This window comes from Canis lupus, chromosome 10 (assembly GCF_003254725.2).
Source record: "Canis lupus dingo isolate Sandy chromosome 10, ASM325472v2, whole genome shotgun sequence".
In the NCBI taxonomy this organism is placed as follows: Eukaryota; Metazoa; Chordata; class Mammalia; order Carnivora; family Canidae; genus Canis; species Canis lupus.
The window spans coordinates 15,568,751-15,576,573 of NC_064252.1; the positions used below are offsets into that span (position 1 = coordinate 15,568,751).

Sequence of the window (7,823 nt, forward strand, 5' to 3'; positions counted from 1 at the left end):
TTCAGAAAGGATGAAATCATCAAAATGTGCTGGTCCCCAGTGTGTGAATAGAAAAGGGCAGCGTCTCAAGGAGGTATGCTGGGACCCAACCCAGGCTTCCCAACACTGGATACAAGGGCCTGGAGAAGAGGGTGCTTCCAAGTGAATTCAAATTGTGTCAATTTCAACATATAATAAAATATAAAAAGCAGTTTCTTGGACATATTACGTCAGTCGTAGATTATGTTAGAACTCTAAAACCCGGGATTTTTCATTGACCTCAACTCAATGTTCGGTGATTCTCAGACCTAGCTGGTCAGTCACAATCACCTGGGCCTCTTTTATGTGATGCTTTTTCTGACCAGCCTTTTACTGACTCTGAGCAGTAATTTGGAAATCGGCCTAGATTCCTAGCTTCAGCGATCTGGATACACATGATAAAATGTATTGTAATCACTGGCCTTTTGTCAGCTGGAGAGTTTCATGGATCTTTCTTTTTTTCTTTCTTTCTTTCTTTCTTTCTTTCTTTCTTTCTTTCTTTCTTTTCTTTCTTTCTTTTAAAGATTTTGTTTATTTACTCTTGAGAGAGAGAGAGAGAGGCAGAGATACAGGCAGAGGGGGAAGCAGGCTCCATGCAGGGAGCCCGAATGTGGGACTCAAACCCAGGACCCTGGGGTCACACCCTGGACCGAAGGCAGATGCTAAACCACTGAGCCACCCGGGCTGCCCTCTTTCTTTCTTTCTTTCTTTCTTTCTTTCTTTCTTTCTTTCTTTCTTTCTTTCTTTCTTCTTTCTTTCTTTCTTTCTTCCTTTTCTTCTTTCTTTCTTTTTCTTCTTTCTTTCTTTCTTTCTTTCTTTCTTTTCTTTCTTTCTTTCTTCTTTCCTTCCTTTCTTTCTTTCTTTCTTTCTTTCTTTCTTTCTTCTTTCCTTCTTTAAAGATTTTATCTATTTATATGAAACAGACAGAGCATGATCACAGGGCAGAGCAACAGGGAAAAGCGGGGAGCCCAACTCGGGCTCTATCCCAGGCCCCTGGGATCATGACCTGAGCTAAAGGAAGAAGCTTAACAGATTGAGGCCCCAGGCGCCCCATGGCACTTCTTGACCACAGTCCTGTGAACAGTCTCCTTGGTCCTGCTCTACTGAAGAGGCACTTGTTAAAAAATATCAAGAGGAAGCCCTTGTGAGCCTGTTACCCTGTGGTCAGAGCTGAGGCTCACAGGAATTATTTCTTTGTAAGTGCACATACACCTTTTAGTTTTCATCTACTCTTCAATCCCAGTAACTTCAAAGGCCATGCAGCATGAACTGCCAGCAACACCCTCAATAACAGGTGAGCCACACAGAGCAGTGTCGAGCATCACATGCTTTCCCCACTCTTATAAGGCTATAGCTGATTTCACCGTTTTCTGTCTACTGTCATCAGGGTTTGAGATTCTGATGAATACGATCATTTTCAGTTCCTCCTGTCATATAATTCTGGTAAGTCTTTTCCATGTTTTTGTTTTGTTTTGTTTTGTCTTGCCATGCTCATCTTTATCTCCACAATCTGAGAAGCTAGCTTACCTTCTTCATTACCACATTTCTCTCTATCTGAATATCCTATTTCATTGTAGTCTCTCCTTTCTTCTCCAGATGAAAGTTCACTACGAGTATTACTCTTCTTCCAAAGTACCCATTCAAGTATTGTTTCTGTGTGTGTAGGGGGGTCAGTGATAGCATGATTGTGGTTTCTTAGCCAATATATTCACCCTTATGAACTCAGATGGTGAACGGATCTTCAAGAAAGGACTCTTGGGCAAGATTCTCATTGCAGAGAATTGTGGTTGTAAACTGTCCTCACTCACACACACACACACACAAAAAAAAATTTGGAAAGACATCAACACAAAATTATGCAAAAAGTAAAAAATAATCTAATCTTAAATATGTATGTCTTTGTTTTCAGACCTTTGACAAGACTTTCAAAACCAGTTCTTGCAGAAGACCTCAAATTATCAATCATTCTTGCCACTGCTAGTGTGTACTAGGACCAATAGCAATGCTGTCTACAATGTCTACCCATCGTCAACTCAGAGTACATATTATGTTTTTTTTTAAGATTTTATTTATTTATTCATGAGAGACAGAGAGAGAGAGAGGCAGAGACACAGGCAGAGGGAGGAGCAGGCTCCATGCAGGGAGCCCAAGTGGGACTTGATCCTGGGTCTCCAGAATCACGCCCCGGGCTGAAGGCGGTGCTAAACCGCTGAGCCACCTGGGGTGCCCCATATTATGTTTTCTTTTTCTTTTTTTTTTTCATATTATGTCTTCTTAATGGTTCCTTAATAAGGCATTGAAAATGATCTCCTTTAGGAAAATTTAGTTTGGAGATAAAAAATGAATACTAACAGATACAAGGGGGTGATCTTTGCTGGAGTATAAAAGTCTCTGTTTCCTCCCCATGCGAGTCCCATAGAAGAGAGTAGTTGTTGCTGGAGAGTGGGGAGTGGCAAGGAAAATAAACTGGGAGAGGAATGAAGCAAGTGTGCAAGGTTCTCACAAAAGGCCTGATGGCTTAGATCAGAGGTTGGCATACTTTCTCTGTAATGAGCCAGATAGTATTTTAGGATCCAAGGGCCATATGGTCCCCATGTAACTACTTAACTCTGCTGTTGTCAAATGGAAACGCCCACAGATGATATGTAAACATGTGAGCTGTGTCCTATCAAATTTTACCAAATCAGGCAGCAAGCGAGATTTGGCCCATGGGCCATAGTTTGCCAACCCCTGCATTAGAGAATAATAACATTGATGTAATTATATTATAGAAAGAGAACAAAAGTTGTGGGCTTCAGACCCACCTCTGACACTAGCTGTCCAGGGAATCCATTTTTCATAGTCAGAAAATTTTCATGACTGTAAAATGAGAGGATTAAACTTACCATTTCTCAAGTTACTCTATGCTCTAAAATTATATGAGTTTGTACTGTGCTCATTTATCTTCTTATCTTTAACAAAAAGTTGATTGTATTATCTTATTAAAGACTAAAAACCACTTAGGAAATCATGCTAATACTTGACGGGATGAGCACTGGGTGTTATTCTATATGTTGGCAAATTGAACACCAATAAAAAATAAATTTATAAAAAAAAGGAAATCATGCTAATCATTTAAATTTTTTTGAAATGGCTAATTTTTCTGGTCAGGAGAAAGGAAGAAGGCTCTTATTCCAGATATATATAATGTTTTCTTACTTTTCATTATGCATGATTCATTAGAATTTGTCCTGGCTCCCGTGAGTAAGTAATCTTAATGGACAGCAGGACAGGACATATAAAGCCCTAGGGAATACCGGACAGATGCAGTAAAAACTTATTTTTTCTCAAAGAACAGCCATTGTTTACTTTACCAAACCATTCCTTTTTTTTTTTTTTCCCAACCCTCACTGCTAACTAAAATAATAATTTCCGGATCCCATTCCATGCATGCATGGACTCCTAGATTCTTGAGATGACCCTTTTTTTCTGGACTTAAGTGAGAATCCTAGTATCTGTGCTTCTATCATTCCAGTCTTTATATCTCCAAGCACTTCATGACATGTTTGGGTCAACTTCTTTGTATAAATAGAAGACATGATTGTTCAAAAACTTTCTAGAAACGAATGTAACTGTGCTCTGCTTTGTCCACTAGGTCCAGCCCTGAGATGTCACTTACATGTTAGCCTACTCCACAGAATGACCTGACCTCTCTGGTGGGTCTCACCGTTCCCTGAACCCAATCTTCAGCCTGACTTCCACAAAACCAGAGCTTTACATTTATTAATCCTATACTCAGATGGCAATAACCACAGACGGTTGTATGAGACAAAGACCTACCTATTCAATAAAATTTAATACATATTTTTTATTGTTAATCCTGTCAGGCACTGAATTAGGAAAAAGGACTCAACCATAACCATTTAGTCTAAGTTTGAACCATCTCCGGGGAATGTTATGAGAGTTCAGTGAGTTATACTTGGCGGCGCTCAATCTAATTGGTCTTCACAGAGGAACTACATCCTTCCTGTGATTGAAGGATAAGTGATATATCACTCAACGATCAGAGGAAAAGAAGGACAGTTCAGAAAGATGGAATAGATTAAGCCACAGTGAGGAAGAATTAATGAGAATTTGGGGAGAAACAGCAAGCTCAGCATGTAAAGTATTGAGAAATATGACCTGAGGTCAAGATGAAAATGCAGGTTGAAATGAATTATAAAACTCTTGAATGCAGTGTTCAGGAATTTGGATATTTTTACCCTCAAGGAAGAAAAACAAAACAAAATACTGCACACTTTTGAGGGAATGAATAATATACTCAGATTTAGGCAGTCAGCTTGTATGACATGGTTGAAAATGTATTAGATGAGGAAAAATCTGGAAGGAAAAAGGCTGGTTAGAAAGGTAACAAACTATGTCCTACAAAGAGGTATTGAATTTAATCAGGGGTGATGAAAATGATGAAAGACAAAGCTGAGGCATGTCCAGTTGAGGTAGTGAAAAGGTAGTATTTGGGTAACACCTGGTGCTTCCGCCATTTCTACACGGAGCTGCTAAGTACACCTGCCCATGGAGATGATTCTTTTTAAAAAGGTTTTTACTATTTATTTATTGTTCACCCTGATGGCTAATAAGAACTGGATTGGGTTTGCCATACTGATGTTAGAGCTCAGCTCCTATCGTCACCTTCTCTAATTTAATCATTTCCTAGGTTCTTTTTTTTTTTTTCATTTTCTAGCTACTTTAACCTGATTTGTTTTATTCTGTAAATGTTTTACTTGATTTTGAGACATTCTCTAGTCTCTTCCTCCTTCCTAGATCACATATTCCTGTGTCACAGAGTCTCATGGTAGAGAATTTTAAACACTCTGGGAATTAACAACCTCTGGTTTTGATCTCTGAAAGAATAGTTTCAGTGAAACAATGGCCACCCAATTGATAGTTTATCAATAAGGAAATATGAGAAGTTAAGGCCAGTGAGGTAAAATACTTAATTGTGATAGTAAGGAGAGCAATACAGTGGTAATTTGTTAGAAAGAATCAAAGAAAATACTTTGTTTTTCTTATTTAAGGGAGCTATGAACTTTTTATTTTTTAGTTTCTTTGCTTTATTGTTGTTGCTTTTTGTGTTTGTATGAGGAGGGAAACCAACTGAGAAAGAGAGAAAAAATAAATATTAATATGAATATTAATATGTAAAATCGGCATCAATAAGATTGTCTTTAAAAATATGTATCAATAAATATTAATAAATAATTATAAAGAAGCCTCAATAAATAATACATAATAAATTAAAAAGTATCCATAAAGAAATCAATGTTTAAATGTGGCCCATTACAAATAATTATGTTCCACTGTGAGAAAATATTATGGTCTCTAATTTAGTCATTAGCATTTAGGAGATGCTCGATATGGATATGATGAATGAATTAAATCAATAAAGAAATGATTTCCTTTACCTAAAGCAACCCTCAGAAGCATCCAGTGACCATAGGTAATCTTTTAAGAACCACGACTGTACTTTTATTCTTATTTCAATAAATTAGGGATTCTTGCTTTTTATCATCTCATGATGTTTTTCCCTAAAATGTCAGGAGACACAGTAAGTTCTAAAATCTTGTGCTTTTTTTTTATTAAGTTTTTAAATTTTAATTCCAGTATAGTTAACACACACTGTTATATGAGTTTCCGGTGCACAATATGGTGATTCAACAATTCTACACATCACTCAGTGCTCATCTCCCATTCACCTATTTAACCCATTACCCACCCACTCCCCTTCTAGCAACCATCAGTTTGCTCTCTATAGTTCAAATTTGTTTCTTGGTTTGTTTCTCTCTCTCTTTTATTCCTTTTTTCATTTGTTTTGTTTCTTAAATCCCACATATGAGTGAGATCATATAGTATTTGTCTCTCGGACTGACTTGCTTCGCTGAGCATTATACTCTCTAGCTCCATCCCTGCTGTTGCAAGTGGGAAGATTTCATTCTTTTTTTACAGCTGAATAATATTCCATTGTATATATACACCACATCTTCTTATCTACTCATCTGTGGACACTTGGGCTGCTTCCATAGCTTGACTATTGTAAATAATGCTGCAGTAAAAATAGAGGTGCATGTATCCCTTTGAATTAGTGCTTTTGTATTTCTGTGGTACACACCCGATAGTGCAATTCATAGGGTAGCTCTGTGTTTAACTTCTTGAGGAACCTCCATCCTGTTTTCCATCATGGCTGCACCAGTGTGTATTCCCATCAGCAGGAGACAGAGAAGTATAATAAACAGAAGTAGCCCATAGGAGGTGCTGATGACCTCTGTGTTGGTTGGAATATTCCAAGAAGCAGACGCCAAGATGGGATTTGATGTTCAGGAAATTGTTTTGGAAACTACCCTTGAAAGATAAAGATAAAGGTAGCAGGAGTTGGCAGAGAGAGGCTTCACAGCAGAAGGCGGGTCTGCTTCTATAAAAGGAGAGAAGAAAGTAATGAGTGAATAGGAAGGACCTTATTCCAGCAGAGTTGTAAGGAAGGCTTGGCCAGGCTGATGAGGAATCCCAAAGCAAATTTCCCATTTAAGAAATCCCTCACCTGGCAGGAAGAGGCTGCCTCCAATATGGTGCCATGCTTCATCACATTGCAGCCCAGGGAAAATGTGGCCTCTGTGTCAATACAATGTGGGTCAAAGAATGGGAGCTGAGCTATTGATCCACCATGGCCACAGCAGCAGATTCTCTCTCTCTCTCTCTTTTTTTTTTTTTTAAGGTTTTACTTATTTATTCATGAGAGACACACACAGAGAGAGAGGCAGAGACACAGACAGAGGGAAAAGCAGGCTCCATGCAGGGAGCCCGACATGGGACTCGATCCCAGGACCCCGGGGTCACGTCCTGGGTAGAAGGCAGGCACTAAACCGCTGAACCACCTGGGCTGCCCACAGATTCTCTTCAAGAAAAATCTGTGTGGCTCCACTGGAGACTCCTAATTTTCCTTCCAGGTTTGGAAAGCCCTTCCTTCAGGCTTCTCATTGGCTTCTCTCTCTAAAAGAAAGTGTAGAAGGGGAGGTTAGGGAGATGAGCCGAACTCTGTCCTTGCAGTTGATCCTGGGCATAAAGCTAATATGCACCCTCTCCTTCATCCATTAGCTGTGCTGCATGTCCTTCACCCTCTGCCGTCACTCCAACAAGCCCTGATGGCTTACTTGGTGGTACGACTCAGCCCTTTATTCCTGAGGGATCCGGACCCTTGACAACCACACGTTTCTCAGGGCACACTGTTGACTGTGTCCATTCTCTGTGAATTGGGTGAGAGAGTTCCTTGGGGTCCCCAAGGAGATCACCGGCTTCCACGCGTATTCTTCTCTGGCCATGTTGTATGAAAACAGTCACACCTTCTCCTGCGGACCAGGGTCAGCTACACTTGTGGACATGGTGACTCCATTTCCCCAAACACAAGGAATCCAAAGTGGCCTAGCAGATGTTCTAACTTCAAATTCAATGATTCTCTTGTTGCATCACGTGTCATTCTGTGTTCCCTGTCTGAGAATTGAGACTTCCCACCTTCATAGCTACAGATTTAGGGGAAAGGATTATCAGGTCCCCCGGTGAGTCTGGAAACAATAATTAGTAGGATTACTCTTACTTCCATCCCATTTTAGTCTCTTCAGGCTGCTTTAACAAATTACTACAGACTGAATAGCTTACAAACAAAAGAAATTCATTGCTTACAGTTCTGGAGGCTGGAAGTCTTGGATCAGGGTGCCAGCCTGGTCCGGTGGAGCACCGCTGCCAGTGTGTATACTTCTCATTTTATCTTCACATGTGAA

At 39.6% G+C, this 7,823-nt stretch overlaps 1 long non-coding RNA gene across 1 annotated transcript; it reads left to right on the forward strand.

The window, feature by feature from the left end:
- Positions 1-1,276: 1,276 nt before the first annotated feature.
- Positions 1,277-3,831, forward strand: LOC125755865 (uncharacterized). Its single transcript, XR_007413317.1, has 3 exons — positions 1,277-1,461; positions 1,928-2,056; positions 3,653-3,831. It is a non-coding gene; the product is annotated as an uncharacterized LOC125755865 (long non-coding RNA).
- The last annotated feature ends 3,992 nt before the right edge of the window (positions 3,832-7,823 follow it).